This window comes from Ixodes scapularis, unplaced genomic scaffold (genome assembly GCF_016920785.2).
Source record: "Ixodes scapularis isolate PalLabHiFi unplaced genomic scaffold, ASM1692078v2 PGA_scaffold4__175_contigs__length_147842914, whole genome shotgun sequence".
Classification (NCBI taxonomy): Eukaryota; Metazoa; Arthropoda; class Arachnida; order Ixodida; family Ixodidae; genus Ixodes; species Ixodes scapularis.
Window position 1 is genome coordinate 66532498 of NW_024609879.1, and position 17025 is coordinate 66549522.

Here is a 17025-nt window from a genome sequence, read left to right on the forward strand (position 1 = left end):
CAGAGGTTGAAAAAAGGCTCACGCTTAAACGTGCCATGCAGAACCTTTTGTGCGTCTCTGCAGTGGATGAGCAAATAGCTCTCGTAGCTTTTTGAAGGCAGATACTAGCTTGAGGGCTGAAATGTGGCTTCTGAAGTCTCGAACCTGTAGCGGAAGCGCAAATAATGTGACCGTGTATGACGGACTGGATTCGCCCGGGAAAAAGGGGGTTGGGAGAATTTGTGTTCAAAGCGTTTTCTCGTGTTCTTAAGCTTTTTTTAAACAATTTTATAGCTTTTTTTATACGTGAGAGCACATTTCCCAAGCTAGAAATTGTGAAAACCAAGTTGAGATTCACCGTCACAGGAACGGCTTTGCTGGCTAACACTACCTTTTGACGTGCGGAACATCGCAGCATAAAATCAGTTTTGAGAACATTCTGAAGTATTTCGCAACGAAAATGCGCATAACGGTCCTATAACTCCCATCGTCGTCTGTGCCCAGGTTCCATTCTCAGATGATAGTGCTTTTTTACAGCTAACTTTCGTACCCCTTTTTTTTATAATTCAGTTCCCATTTGTTTGCTTGTTGTTGTTGTTGTTGTTTTTTTGTTTTTTTTGCGCCAGCTTAGTTGTCATGTACTTTTACTATTATGTGGAGACAATTGCTTTTGCATAGCAAATGTGTAGAGGATGAGTCCCTGTACGCTTCATATTTGTGTGTTTTTCTTTGTAAAAGCCCTTGTGCTCTACAACTCTATATGTTTATTGTTATAATGACTCTTACTATTGTTATCTAATAAATTCTTATGAGTAGAAAGAATGTGTCTCCTTCACGTTATCGTTGTCTAATAAATTCCTATTATGAGTGCAAAGGATACGTCTCCTCCACGTTCTATCCCCTCACGATGAGTTCGTCCACCAAAGCGTGGTTATGTTGCTTTGTCACCGATCTAAGTTCGTAGGTATGCAGAATAATAATTTTGGGTTCGCAGCTTGTGCAAAGTAGGCATCCTATCACACAAACACAAGAAAACAGAAATTGCGTGCTGACAGAATCATGCAGTCTGCAAGATCATTTTTGAAGTGCCACGCTAGCCATATAATTGTACATCAGTCGTTGCAATGTCTTTGAGAAATGGAATGAAAAGACGTGTTTTGTTTAGGAGAACCTGGAGGGATCGGGGAGAGGAGGGAGGGGGGTAGCTTTGATGCGAGTCGGGCCTCCTTTGATGCAGAACTCTGCGCACGCCTATGTTGGCGAGAGAAAGATCACAGCATTCATGAAAGAAGGGCTCTGAAGAGTTCAAAGAAACAGTGACTAACGTCGCAAAAAGGATGACCGAACTAAGAACGGAACAGCTTAAACCAAAAGAAAAAAAATAAAATGTAACAATCACAAAAGAGCTTTAAGGCACAATACTTAGCCCTCTGGATCTAGAACAGCGTAGCTACGATAACGACCTATAGATGAAAGGGTTACCGCCAGCTCCTTACGAGTGTGTGTCAGTTGTCGATCTGAGGCTGAATTAGAGTAGGCGCATGTCGTCACCCTCTTTCTGTCGATTAATTCGAGCCACTAATTAAGCTAGCGTTTGAAGTAACGTCACTTCCGTCTCAAAATCTTTGCTGCCAGTTATCTGAACCTTTATCTAAAATCGCATATTTTCTGCCCCCACCTCCCCCCCCCACCCCAGAAACTTCGTCGTTAGAGCAAAACAATATCGCCCGATTTTCCGAAGATCGCATCTAAAGTTCAGGAAATCGCATGTTCGCATCGCAGCGATTGCTAATTGCACCTGCTCTGACCTGGGCATCAAAATGGTGGCGTCCACATAAAAAATCAAGGAGTGCCGATACTCTAAGCCAAGCCTATCTTGTGGCCGCAGTGCCAACAAAAGAGAAATCGGAGCGAGATCGTAGAGTTTTAGGCGGCATAATCTGCGCAGAAGAGTGCTGCACAATAACCGAGGCTATATACAAAATATGTTTGTTTCGACTACAACAAACAATAGTCGGTGACAGGTGAGAAGTTAGGGGAAACTCCTCCCGCTCTTTTTCCCTCTAGCAGATCGAATGCTGGAGAGAGGGTGACCTTCTTTCCTGCTTTCCCTTTTCTAAAGTGTAAATGGGTGGGAGGAGGTTTTCCAAAACTCTTAACCTGTCACAGACTAGAGTGATTTACGCGACCTAACGTCCATGATCGGGCGCAATATAAATAGTTAGAACGGCGTCGAAAGCTGCCTGAACACAGAAAGAGGACTAATATTGAAGATTTGTGGACTTTTAAAAGTCAAATTAGCGCGAGGAAGACGGGGAATTTAGTGTCGTTAAATTTATGAACGAAATTTACCGAATGAAATAACGGAAGTGTTGCTAAAGTTTTTTCTGTGATGCAAGACGTTTTCTATTTAAACGATTCAGAACGCTAGGTCAGCAAGGTATTGTCAATATTGTATTGAAATATAAAGAAATATGAACAAGAATTTTGAGATGCCATGTACACCTCTTAACAAACGCTGGTTTTTCCGTAAAACATCATCAAGAAGATGATGAGTGCTACGGTTATGAAATTCGAGCTGACATTCGATAGTCCTTATATTATACTCTTAGCTTAGTTGCTGAACATGACATTGTTTTTGCTAATAGGTAAGAAGAAATTATTTGTTAGGCTAAATACGCTTTGCTCCCATCTCTGGCACAGTTTATTTCGTACTGCAAGAGCTAAACTTAGTAAACATAATTCACTGCTAAATAACGTGGCACTTTGTGGAGATCGTAAAACGGACGCGGCAAAAATAGTGGTAATCATTCACATTGCATCCACTCGGTTTACTGTATTAGCCTGTTATCAAATTGGACATTGAGTGCTCTACGGTGTTAAAGATCATATGATCTGCAATTTTAGAGCTGATTCCCATTCAATTGTGCTCTTAACTTTAAATTTCCTAAGTGGTAAGTAGAGGAAGTTCCCCAAAAAAAAGAGAACCGTCTTTTATTGGCCTCGATCAAAAGATAACTGAGTAAAACAAACTTTCTTTGTGAGCCGACGTCCACCTAAGCCTATAATTTCGTAAAAACAAAACAAATTACACTGTGGGCGCCCGTAGCATCTATTTCAGAGAAAGAAACCTGTCAGCAACAATAGAGAATAATATTTTCTTTCTTGCCAACAGGTGTTTTTCACCGATAAAAATTTTACGGGCGTTCACGACATTATTTCTTGTTTTGCCGATGTTAGGCTTAGGTGGACGTCGGCTCAAAAAGAAATTTCGTTTTTTTCTCAATTACCTCCTTAATCCAAGCAACGTCATGTTCCTAAACCTTTGCGTTCTGTCCCTACCGCTAGCTTCACATTTTCGCGGAGTTAGCGCTTTCTGCGAAGTATAGTTTATTTATCCGGGCCGTAAAACAGGGTTCTCTTTTCACGGGAACTCCCTGAATATTAATTAGAATCACAGGCAGCTAAAGAAACGCTGGGCGTGGCGAGTCCCCGAACATTTCATTAATACTCCAATAAAAAAAATATTTCGGCATTTGGCGATTTTTCCCAAGATCAAATCACGAAACACTAGCATAAGAAGCCACGCCCGGCATATCTTACAGGTTACAGTGACTACAGTTAAGTTGGCGCAGGACGCAAAACCATATGATATACATTGGTGTATACCACTAGCGAGTCACAAATTTCAAGAGAAAACATCGCGATAACCATATAATCGAGCAATATAGATTTGTCTTCGGCGAGCAACAATGTTACCAAAGGCCTGCCAAAACTAACAGGTTGCCACAACAAGCAACTGCTTTGCATCAATGAAGTAAACCCGATTTCGGGCAAATGGTTAGCGCTATATAGGCATCTCAGTATGGTCCAGATCAAAACAGCGGCAATCCTAAAAAAAATGTTTCTCTTCATGTATGACTTATTTTTAGAAAGATGATTGTCATTTGTCATACATGCCCCAATATACCAGGAAGGAACATTTCATTTGTTGAGCTTTAATGTATGTGAGTTGTTGCGTATTGCCTGTGATCGTAAGACTGGCGTAGGAAGAAAATTTTACCTATATTTATATATATCTTGGCTTTCACTGGCTTTATTTTTACGGTGACATGCTTTATTATTTTGAGCAAAATGCACACGAGGCGCCCTAAATTATTCCTGGAGAAAAAAAATTTAAAAAAAATTACAGGTGAATGAGATGATGAAATTGCATTGCAACTAGTTGAAGGAGATTTGAAGTTCCTACAAGGAATATGTTGATCACGTCGGCACAGAAACTTCTATTGAGCATCCTGCAAAGTCAATATAAAAAAGTACTTAACGGTCTTGGTCTCAAGCGAATTCGCCCACCCCAATTCCTCAATAAAGCGAAATTAGTGCAAATGGCTTTGGCTGAAAAAAAAAATCAAAATAAAACAGTTCACCAAGACACCAATTTAAACTATCCGGTGAGGTACTATGTCCTCCGAAGTCAAAGCAAGCTGATGATCTCACGCCGAGTGAAGTATTTTCAGCAGCGCTGCACTTTAAATAGCTGGTTTCTGAAATACTCGTAAAAAAATACAAGGTACTGCCAGTAGAATATAAAAGTATTCGTGACATCAAAAAAAAAGAGATGAAAGCCTTTCTTGGCATTGACTTAGCGATTAGTTACCACGCGCTACTAGCTCCCAGGAACTATTGGTCCAGCCAGCTATAGCTAGGCGTCGCATATGTTGCAAATGTTACGACTCTGCACCGATTTGAAGTACTTCGCACTGCTCTGCACTTCGCCCACGAGTGCAACCCAAAAGGGACCGAACCCACTGAGTTTGATATGGTGTGCAAAGCACGACCTTTAATCGACCACTTCAATGAGGCTTTTCAAGTTGCGCTCGCGACGACAGAGAGGTAGTCCATCTACGCATAGATGATAAACTTTATAGGTCATATTATCCTGCAACAATTAATAAAACGAACAAACCTATTCGTTGTGACTTCAAGATGTAATGCCGGAGCGACGCAAATACTACATGATATTTGTTTAAATGCCACCTGTACACAGTAAAAAAAAAATTGAAGACACGGCGGTGGGACTTGCCACCAGTCGGTTGTTATCAACTGACTTGGTGCTTCCGGATGCGGAATCTTTTTTGACGATTTCCTCAACTCTTCGTTCGTTCAAAAAGAACTTTTTGAACGAGATATCAAGGCATACGGTACGGTACGAGAAAATACAAAAAAAAATGCAAAAAACATTTTGGGTGACAAAGACATGAAAAGAGACGACATTGCCTTTTTTCTCTGCTGAAGGTGTTTCCAGTGTCAAGTGGATGGAGAACCGCTTCGTCCTTATTCTTTCGACTTTTGTTTTGCTTTTGCGAACTGTCCATTTTCGGCGTCGTTCTGCCAAAAAAATTGAGAAACTTACGGTACTTTGTCCCTTGGTTGTGAGCGAGCGTATACCCAAGCCATAGGCGGTGTCAACCTGATGAATCAAAAGAAGGCGACATGCGAAGTGGACCAGTGATCAAGGATCAAGTACTACCTGCGGTTGTTTTTTGACATACTCGATATTGGAGTCAGGAACAGTTTGAATGTCTACGGAAAGCGGCGATCAGAGAACTCCGAGGTTTCCACGCTCACCTTACACGAGCTAGAGCAAGCTGCAGCGCGCGGACTCAGCGGGAACAAATGCAATCGGCAGCGAAGCGCGACAACTCTCGTGCAGACGCAAGAGCGAATCCAGGTATCAACAAAGCAAGAGGCTCCTGGCCACCAAATGAGTAAGGCTTCCGCTCGAAATCGAATTGCAAACTGTGCTAAACTCAGAGTATAAAACCGTCCGGTGACCTATCGTTTGGGCAGTTTGGGGAGTGCACCCGTGCCTTACAGTGGCAAGAAACTGTTTCATAGAATACCACAGTTCCAGGAGGTAATGGGAGGTCCAAGGACCCAGTACCCCCTTACGTAGGAACATATATGTTCCAGCACAAAACAATTAGTGTGGAAACGAAACCTGCTTCAAGTTTGCTTTAACAATGTTTGCAAGTTTTAAATAAAAAAAATAGAGAAAGAGTGGAGATCACTTCTGTCTTTTCCCATTTTTTAATGTACCTGAGAGGGTAAAAGGGGTACTCCACAGGTTCTTTTATTGTCTCCGATTCGCTTGAAATTTGTCTTAACTCAGAAACAAACATCGCTGAAAGTGTATCCCAAAATTTAGGTCCAAATATTGTTTTTTCGCGAAGTTATCGAATTTACAGCTTTGGTCCTCACCGTGATTTTCAAACTGAAAGTCTCTACTGGCAACAACGAAAAAATGACGTCATTGGGAGGCAATGGTTCAGTCTTTGGACTGTAGAATTTGTTCCCAACTGATTAGAAGCAGTTTCATTGTGTCAAATGAATGCTTTAGAAGCTCGCTCCAGTGAATCCCGGAGAAAAGCTCAGCGGAGAAAAGCTCACCGGAGAAAAGCTCACCGCAAAACCGGCGGATGCGGAAAAAAGCTTACCGGAGAAAAGCTCACCGCACAACCGGCGGATGTGAAGAAAAGCTCATCGATTTTTTTTTTATTCTATTTATATGGAGGCTGTTGGATAATGCGTAACATATATAAATTTATTATTATTAAAATTTGTCAAGTTTGTAAAAAAGAAATTGTCCTTTTTTGTAATATTTGATAACCTTATTGGCTATACTGCTCCCAAAATAATAATTGCGGGCGAGTGTTTTTTGTGGCTTACTCTGTATGCCAGTGGTTCTGAACCATCGATGCATCGCGGACCCCTTGTGGATTGGCGGAGATTATGGAGGACCCCGTCCGTGGTGAAGGGAGGGGAAAGGTATAGGTTAAATGTAATAATGATTTAATAAATGGGTATTACTAAGGGCTAGTGTGAAGTAGACCCCTCTTATTGACCAACGTATAAGAAAACTCGCCCGAAAACTGAAACATTTCTTCTCGACCTGAGAAAAGACAACTTTTATTGCCGAGCTTGACTGATGAAGTAGGGCTTCGCGGACCCCTAGAATACCTTCGCGGACCCCAAAGGGTCCGCGGACCCCCATTTGAGAACCACTGCTCTATGCAACGAAAGCCTAACTGAAAACTTTATAAACATGAAGAACAGGAAAACGTTCGAAAACTTAATCATGTCTGCCTAAAACCTAAAAATCGGAACCGTAAATGCCGAAAATCTGAAAGTGCATGCGCAACAACGCGATGCCTGAAATTCCTTTTGAAGCTTTTGTTAACTTTTGAAAACAGGATAAAACAGTTAGTAGGATATCGAGGCTTCTTTTTTCCACGGACATGCACGTTTTCTAGCCGTTCGTGCTGGTGTTTCGACACGTTGCCTTTGTGTAATAGTGCCCTTCTAGGATGAGCCAATCATGACCTTCAGAGCGGCACAGTGACACCGTTGTTACTTGCGACCTATATGAAAAGTGAACTTTTCTAAGGTAGAGAATTGGGAGAGTTGATAAACGTGATACATGATTAAAGAACCGCTCAAATGACGACGATGGAATGAAAACAACAAGCACGACATGACAAAGCTGTTCCCGCAACTAAAGTTTTGTTAGTGAAATTAACAGAAAGAAAACAGCGCAGCAGACACTGATTACATCAACGAACACGTACTTAGCTATTAAACAGTACTCAATATTCAGAGCTGAAACGGTTCACACACCGCTATTCATATTAGCTTGCAAAGAGCAAACCTCTTTATCTCACGGAGCTACCGACGGCGAACTGTCAGCTGTCAATAAATTGTCTTTTTTACCGGTGTACGATGTTCTGATTTTATACCCTTGCAGCTTCATTAGTATACAGAATGAGTGATTACTAATTTCTGAGGAATTAGTAAATATAGCCAAGGAATTTCAAGAATATTACAAAAAAGAGGACATAAGTTTAATGAAGTGACGAATGCGAATTGTGTTAAATTGCCACGTTTGACGAAGAATCCGCTAAGTTAAAAAAATCGATGAGCTTTTCCCCGCATCCGCTCAAAGGCCGGTGAGCTTTTCTCCGCGTCTGCCGGTTTTGCGGTGAGCTTTTCTCCGGTGAGGTTTTCTCCGCCGCCCCGCTTCAGCACCCGCACTCCAGCGCTGAACAAATGATTGGCATACTCTATTTCTTAGACTGCTTGCTCTACTGGCAAGCCTACCTGCCACTGGCATCACGGCACTGAAAAGTGCGGGCATATTTGAATGTTGGTTTTTACATCATTTTCATCTGCCGATTTCACAATAACTATTATGAATTCCGCAATACTAAATAGCATACCGGAAGGGGTAAAGGCCGGGGAGTCAGAAAATATAGTTAGTTCAGGTAGTTACTTGAAAGTTAGGCAAGACGCTTACAGATGCCATGATTTAATTTGAGACATGTTTATTTTCGCCTTGAATGTCTCATATCATTATGACATGCTATCCACGTTTCGCTGAATGCTCTTAGGAATACTTTTGTCAAGGAAGTTATAAGCGTTGAGTAATATTCGAACCACGGTAGGAGACTTTGTTAGACATACGTTTCTGGAACAGACTCCTCTTCTTCGAGTAAGCTAGACCGGATATTTTTTTTCCGGCCGGAGACAGGGGAACAAATTTCGTGTCACTATATCAGTATAAGTATAAAAGATAAAAAGACGGAACCGTGGTTATGACTGCTACAGTCATAACCACGGTTCCGTCTTTTTATCTTTTTTATACTGATAAATTTCGATAGGGAACACCCTTGTCGGTGTCATCAAAACCTAGGAAAACCGAAAAAAAAAGTCCAATTAGGGTTGACCTTGCCGAAGTCAAACCCATCGTTCCGAATTTTTTTCTGACCGACAGCGCTTTAGAATATACTTGGAAGTTAACATATACATATTCCCGTCATAAACCACAATAAACACCGATATTTTGTTCGACATCAAAAATAGGCACCGAAAAACACCGAATCTGCCGAAAAAAAACTAACGCCAAAATAATGCTCCTCAATTTGAAAAAAAAAAAAAAAAAAAGTAACTCTCCAAAACACGGAACTATCAGAGGAGTAGGGATGATCGAAAATCAAATGCACAATTTTTATCGAGTACATCCTCAAGAACGTGAGTCTCGCCCCTTTTAAGAGGCTCCAAATCAGCAGCGCCAAACTTTGCTGATAACCATACATTACCAAGATAGCAGAAAACATCGCGGGGGTCCATAAACTGGGCCGGTACGGAGACCCCAACAACACTTTTCCCTCGTCCGAACGGGCGGGGTGCCGAGGAGGGACGGGCTGGGGAATGGCTAGGGAAAGTCCTTCCCTAGCGGTGACGTCATCCCTGGCGGTCCTGGCAACTAATCCCCCGGGACAGTCGCGTCGTAGGCGGGTGGGCAGAGGCCGCGGCATGCGCGTATAAAAGCGGTGGATATCCCTCACGTGGCCGCAAGCCCAGGGTCCGAGTCCCGAGAGAGCCTTGACGTGCCAAGGTAAGCCGGTCTTCTGGAATGCCCCCAGGGCCTCTTCTTTGCAGCGGTCCTTTGCGAACTTAGCGACAGGACGTTTCGGCTCCGGATCTTGGCAGCATTAAGTTGGGTCGAAGCTGAGGGGTGGTAATACACGCAGCACAACATTGTCATTAATACAAAAAATGGTGAAAGCTTTTTGCCAAGATACCTTAAACGAACATGAGTATAGGCGTAGCACCACGTGCAACAAGTACTACGCGGAAAAAACATAACCGGAATAATGAGATATTTGTTGCGTTGTGAAGGCTACAGACTGGAACGAATTAATGTAAAAACTTAGGTTACATTAAAGCTTATCGTGACTGACAAAGTGTAACGTTCAAGTCCAATGCAAGGCAGGTTATGAACAAAAAGCACTTAAAGCGACTGCGCTTTGGAACTCAGAACTTAGATATAGTTATTACCAGTTAGGTAGAAATGTGTACTATAATGCAGGTACTCAAGCCTAAAATAATAACTGTTCGATTACGGTTATGTTATATTTACGAAATAGGTTTCGTGTCGGTTATCGTTATTTCCGATTTCGGTTTTTATATATCGGTTAGAGGTTAAAAACTGCCCTTTTTTAACGCTGGAGAAAAAGGAAACTGGAGGACAGGACAACACGGGTCTCCAATCTCTTTAGGGTTAAAAATTAACAACAACAAGAGTTTTTCACCAGCTGGCTTGCATCCTTGCAGTAATTAACTAAAATATGCTTGAAATCGTTTTTTTTTTTTTTTTGTGCAGTGGGAAAGTTAAGTTAAAGAACGGACGTTACAATGTTGCCTGGCATAGAGAATGACTACCTATGGTGTACTATACCCGGCGTAAACTATTTTGGGCCTCACTCTCAAGGCCACAGCATGGATTCCAGGGTGCTACAGACCAGAGGTGTCGGACCTATTCGGAGAGGGAAAGGAGATTTTTCTCCCCTTCACCCGTATTGTTGACTAATGTCTGTCCCCCTAATCCGACGCCAATGTCCACGCTGCTGCGAGAGCACGTGGCTTCGTTTCATTCGCATGCGCTGGCGGAACTAGCTGTGACAGGGTTGAGGCACTGGAGCAGCTGCGCTAGCCTTGTCCTAGAAGACAAGTCCTGTAGATGACGTCGTCCTTAGTGGATCCCCGCCCCAAGCGGCAACCACGCCAAAGCTCGTTGAGAGTTGCCTCCAAGCGGCGCCACACGCGTCCGTCCTCGCGTAACCACCTGCTACGCGTAGTCGTCTGCTTCTTGCACAGGAGTTGCGTTGACGTCAGAACAAAACCGAGCTCTACCCACTATTTTATTCAATCAGCCAATAAGGGATCGGCGTTCTGACGTCATCGCAACCCTTGTGCAACAAGTAGACGAACTTGCGCTCCGTATAACGTCGATTTCGTTGTGAGACGCTGCAAGACGCGCTGACGGAAGGCACTGTCTTCGAGGTGGTATTGGCTGGCGGCCCTCACAGAGGGGGGACAACTCTGTCTTCTGCTAGCGGAGCAGTCATCTTGCCTCCCACTCTATGCAGCTGTTTAGAGTTATTTACGCAGTAATTGAGCGTTACCACTCGCGAAATGACCCGGGCTAACTTCCGCAACATGCAACGTAAGGCGTTACGTCAAGTATTCGGTTGCTATCGGCGTCGTTCAGGGAGCAGGAGGCAAAATAGTGGCCGCGGCCAAGAAAATGCGGAGCTGGCCCTCCCATAAGATGCCGCAACTTTGTCAAGGCGTAGGCAGCAAGCAAATATGAGGCACTCTAGAGGCACATAATACTTGACGCCAAGTAGAGGCCTGTTGGTACGAACATGGGTGGTTGTTAATTACACTTTGGTGTGTTAGGCCTACTGCTACAGGTGTTCGACCTTTCTAGCGCACCTCGGCCCCCCTGGGCAGCGATAGAACTATTATTATTACTCTAGCTTTGCACTAGATATTCTTTCAAGAATTTGTTTTACTCGATACTAGACGTCTGTTCTCTTACGCGTATTATTACGTAGTCCTGATAACTTGTGCAGTCGGTGAGTCAAAATACATTGGCTCGACTCCGAGTTAAATAATTTCAGAAAATGTTCGCTCACCTGTGTGATCGAGCCGGATCTCACCTTCAATATTCATTTTAAGGCTCTTGTATTTCACATCTATTCGTGATAGATTTGGAAAAAACATGCTACAGACGACATAAAAATAAACATATGTCGTATTGTGGTGAGCTAAGCTAATTGGAGCCACGATGTCGCCCAGGCGAGCTGCGTTATCCTCACCAGACGTCTTTAACGGCAGCCGAGCCAGCAGTGAGCTCAAGGTGCATAAATCGCGCGCATTAACTTGGCAAACGCCAAAAGCTGTATGGGCCCCATGACAGTCGGTAAAATCATCGAGATGAGGAAGGTGACAGCGCCCTGAACTTTTTTCCTGCGGTACGTTCCGCTGTCCCTTACTCCCCGTGCTCGTATTGGCTAATATCCTAGTTACTCTAGCGCCCTCAATGTTCAGCTGTCATGAAGCCAACGACAGTTGACTCAATCGCGATCGGCCGGAGCTACACGGCGGCGCCAACTGTCAACAACACGTGTTCAACGCACAAGCGACGTTAATCTTGATGTGAACGATGCGTGTCGATCAGCGATGTGCATCAGACACATCTTTTCCGGTACGTCGGGATGAAAACCGGCTCATTCATTCACGGATGCTCACAGTACTTTCTTTACTTACACGATGTGCCACCAAGTGTCCACCTTAAAAGTACCTTAGCGCTCACTTATCTGACGACCTCTCATGGAACGCGCATATCGCACACATTCTGTCTAACGTTAACCGCACTCTTGGACGTCTTCGACGGAATCTAAAGCTTTCACCATCATCAGAAAAACAAGTAGCCACACTACGCTCGTAAGATCACAGCTTGAATACGCGTCATTCATCTGGTCGCCTTGGCAACATTCATTGATAACCAACATAGAGGCGCTTCAAAATCCCGCCAATCAGATTCATATTTTCGGATTACTCACGAGACATGCACAAGCATTCCTTTGTTACGAATGAAGTCTGATTTTCATATGTTCTCGTCTACAAGAACATTATCACGCCTTTCACAAGATTTCTTATCCTAACCTTGACAATAGAACTTTATTGTTATTTCCACTCACTCTCATATTTTCTCGCATTGATCACGTCCAGTGTAGGCTGTCCGATTTTCAGTTCATTGGGCTCGTTCTTTAACTCTACTTTGCCATTATCAATATCAGGCTGGAATAACCAGCCTAACAGTAATGTGACCCGGACAGATAATAACTTATTAAGATCCCACTGAACCACCCAGTTGCAATTGCATTGCTAGCAAATTCGATTCGTGTTTATACAAATGATTTATTAATGCTGAAGCATGAACTGTCCCATAGAGCGAAGCCGACGTTGTTTGGAGGAGCGAAAGCCGGCACCTAAGTTCCCTTTGGCTGAGTGAAAGACCACCTAAATTCCCATTGGCCAAAAGCACAGCAACGCAGATGCTTCGTCGCGGAAACCGGCGGGGCGCTCCAGGTCAAAGCGGACGCGCCTCAGAAATAAAACCCAAGGAAAAGCGCAGCAACGCAGATGCACCGTCACAGAAGCCGTGAAGCTGGCGGGGGTGCCGCGCCTGCGCAGTGGGGGAGCGTAATTTCACCGCCGGAGCGCCGTGTGAAAAAGGAAGGCATGGCGCGCTGCTTGTAGAAATGTGCTAAATGTAGGAATGCTTTCGCATTCCTACACGTGAGCAGTCTGAAGTGTATTAGTTCACATTTTTTTCTGTCTAAGTTGCTGGCTTTTTGTTTTCCTAAAAGTGTTTGGGTGTTTATTTTTCCTGTTTCTTTTCTTTAAATATCCATGTCGCGAAGCTAGTACCCCGCCTTGTGTAATGTTCCTAAGAGCCTTCAGGGGTCAATAAATGATGAATCATGATGAATACGCGAAGGCGCCACCATCCTTAACACCCTCTTCCTGTCATGTTCTGTCTCTTCCATGTTTTGGTGGCCGGTTCTGGCGAGGATGTCGCAGGCTTTCCTTCCATATTGGAAACTATGGTGCAATCCCTTCGCTGTCCTCCGCCTATTCCCTGGTTACAAATGAGAGGGTCGAAAATACGAAAGGTGTTCGACGACCATTTCTAACCCAGCTAGCCGAGCACCAATCTCATTGCGATCAAAAAAGTCAGGAAGCAGTGCCCCCCTACACCGAAAACAAGTACCGACAGATCGCAACTTGTTAGTGCGACAAAAAAACCAATGAGTTTTTGAGCTTCGTTTTTTTCCTGTAAAACTAAAGGCTGGCTCACGCACGACATTTGCGTATCATTGCGACCGACTGCGCGACTGCTCCTTGCTTTCCACCGCGACGTGTTGCACTGAGTTGGATCGAGGTGGCTCCAGTGTTCAAGTAGCACTTGAACCCTTCCTCTTATAATTGAACTAGACTGAACGTTTTGCAGTATTTGGAAGAGTTAATCTAGACACTATGTGTGAGAAATGGTCATTTATAACATTATCTGGATTATTTCAAGACCGCAATGAATGGAAAATGCGTAAATAGTTAGGAAGATGATTAAATAAAAATGTTTACTGGTGGAAAAGGGGGCTGCACTGTAGCGTGTCTTGACAAGAAAAAGAAAATTAAAACGTTTTATTGAGGTTTTTTTTTTTTTTTTTTTTTTTTAGACGGGAGACTACGGATCTTAGCAGTTGTAGACTTCTTTTGGAATCGCCCGTTTATCCATGCTTGTCCAGCATGTCTTGAGGGTCTCGATTTGTTTTAATGCGAAAGCATTAACTGTCTCATAGAGTGATCTGACGTCATCAGTTTGAAGCGCGAAAGCGGCTCCAAGTTTCCGCGATCGCTTTCAGTTCCATTGGCTGGCGCGTCTCGACGGGGCTCCTCCCATTGGCCGCTGCGCCATGGCCCCGAAGCGCGCGCGCGCTAGTACGCAGCAGACGACAAAGGAGGCGGACGAGCAGACGACAAAGGGAGCGGACGAGCGGCCTTGCATGCTTTCGTATTCACAACTCATCATAAGAAATTCTTAGGTGTACCCCGAGCTTTTTTTTTTTTTTTCATCCCTTTCATTTTTGAAGTGTTTTCAGTTCCATAGAAGGGGTTCAATGTTAGGTGGGATCCTTTCTCTGCAGAAGGTGCCTTTTGATGGGTTCGGCGTAAATTTTGGATCTTGTCTCAACGTTTTGTTGTGTTTTTGTATCTCCCATTTCTTCAAGTGGTGCGGGGTCAAGGTGCTGCCAGTTCTTGCCCTTCTCATAAGAACTGTTCCATATCTCAAACGAGTCTAGGAGGGATGGAGTCCTTTTCTTAAAGGGGTCATGAAACGCTTTTCCAACTTTTTCCTGTTTAACTTTCCTCCTCAACTCATAAATCGCGCATTCTACCAAACAGTTCAAGAAGACGGAAAGAGGAGAGTCTCCTTTTGCTCGGACTCTCGTTTGTGTACCCGGACACAGCCATTCTCCCCCAGAAGATTAGCTTGTCGCTCAAAATTCTGACAAAAGTTGCTTTCCCTCACCCGTTCACCCCGAAGCGGACAGTGCTGTGGGAGCTACGTTCTCGTTGGGCCAGCCACACTTTTGCCACGTGATCACGCTCCTTCGCGCATACCCACGCGCAGAGAATCAGGTCAGGGGATGAAAGGGAGGCGGCTGATTGGTTCGCCAAGCGCGTAGCTTCCGCCACAATGTCAGCTTAAGAGTGAAGGGATGAAGTGAGGTCCGGTGCCGTGTGACGTGTGTTTGGACCCGATGACGCGCTTTTGAGACCTCGGATGTATCACAGGGAAACGGCTGAGAGCTTTTGAAGGGAAGGAGGTACGAAATAGTCCGATGTGTTTTTAAATTTTCGCACTGAAAGTCAGGCTTTTGACTTTCTGCCTTTTTTCTTTTGGCCCACTGAACGATGTGCTATTAGTAAAATACCTATCTAAAGTGATTTATGCCAACCCAAAATTCGTTTCATGGGCCCTTTAAGGGTGCCTGTGTGGCATATTTGCTTCCCTTCTTTAAAATGACTATCGGGCCGTATTCGCTATACTCATGCTTTATCTCAACAGAGTGCAGAATGTTTACAGAATGTTTATTTGTGAGCTAAAAGAAAAGAAATAAGCCCATCACGTTGAACCTGCACCGCCAAACGGCATAACAGGTTTAAACCAATCAAAATAAATGAATAGGGTCAAATGAACAAAATTAATTTTTTTTGGAAAAGCCAATTTGAAAAGAAAACTGGGGAACATCGAAACCATAGTTTCAGGAACGGGCTTGGAATTTAGTACGGGCATTTAGTTTTGTATACAGGATTATTCCTTTTTCTAAAAGTTCTATTGCTTTAAATGTAAATTTGTTTTTCTTGGTTTCTGCTTCGTCGATCTACTGGAACGAGACGACGACGACGATCCAACTTCTTCATGAAGATGTCCTGTATGAGAATAAGAATATGAGTAATATTTCAGTGTTAAAAGTTGTTTTTGTTTTTCCTTTTTTCCTCTTTTTTTCTCTTCCCTCTCCTTCCTTCCTCTTTTTCCTTTTAATGCTGATTATTTATATTTGTTTAGTTACGCATTTCCTATGCTGAATATAGATTTTAACCTATATCGCTTATGGAACCAAGTGGACCGTACTCGGCAACTTATTCAGATATTGCTTAATCTAAATTAATGTTGTTTTAACTTTTATATTTCTTTGGGTGTGAATGGTCCTAAAAAATCGTGTCCATCAATTTTTTTTCTTCTCCTCCTCCTTCTCCCATTCCGCCTTCGCCAACCAGTTGAGAGCTAGGTGAGAAAAGAGCCAATGATGTCTATCCATGTTTTGGACTGCAAATTAAAGCGATATTATATTTTATGATCTGATTTTTGCTTAAAATTGTAAACGGATTGAATGGGACTATGGTATATAGTGGTGTTATAAAAGTTCAACTGATTAAAGTTATTATTTCATTTCTTGACAGTGTGTTAACAGGAAAGTTTCTGCAAAAAAGTTTATTTTGGTGGTGTTTAAACGGAGTGCAGGTGACCTATTCGCGATTTTAGCGATCCATAGGGGGCGCCACCACTAAACAAACGTGGCGGCTGGGAACGAGTCTCGTCGGCTCGGGCACTTTTACATTTTAATACATTTTCTTTTGTTTAATGCCATATTTTATAGGTATTTGATTTGCGACGGGTAAGTGTAGCCGGTGCGCATAAACCTGCAGAGCGTAGTTCTGTTTTTCCGGTGTCTGTTGTTCTTTTTATGTCAAACTTTTGTTTCGGAGATTTCGTTCAAAACCGAAACTATAGGCTCCGAGGAACGGCAAAAGGTGAAGCCTCAAAAAACTCCTTAGCTGATCACTTTTGTTCGGCTAAGGAAAGCGGCGATGACTACAGAATTGTTGCACCGATGGTAATTTTCAGCTAAAAATTACGAAAATTAAGGAAGCGCATTTTGAGCCAAGGAGCATGTTAACCCGCTGGCACCCCACTAAGCAGCTGATACTCGTATTTCAATTCAGGTTTTAGTAGCAATCGAGAAGTCATTTGGACGAATATGCGGGATATGTATTATATTACTTACT

The 17025-nt window shown here is 43.3% G+C and overlaps 1 protein-coding gene across 2 annotated transcripts in view; it reads left to right on the plus strand.

The window, feature by feature from the left end:
- Nucleotides 1-9307: 9307 nt before the first annotated feature.
- The window catches only part of LOC120844741 (insulin), a 48236-nt gene continuing 40518 nt past the window's right edge, over nucleotides 9308-17025 (plus strand). Inside the window, exon 1 of one of the 2 annotated variants that reach the window (XM_040216668.3) lies at nucleotides 9308-9433. The gene's annotated coding sequence lies outside the window, so the exon portion shown is untranslated. The remainder of the gene's footprint in view (nucleotides 9434-17025) is intronic. The other variant, XM_040216670.1, reaches the window with a different exon arrangement.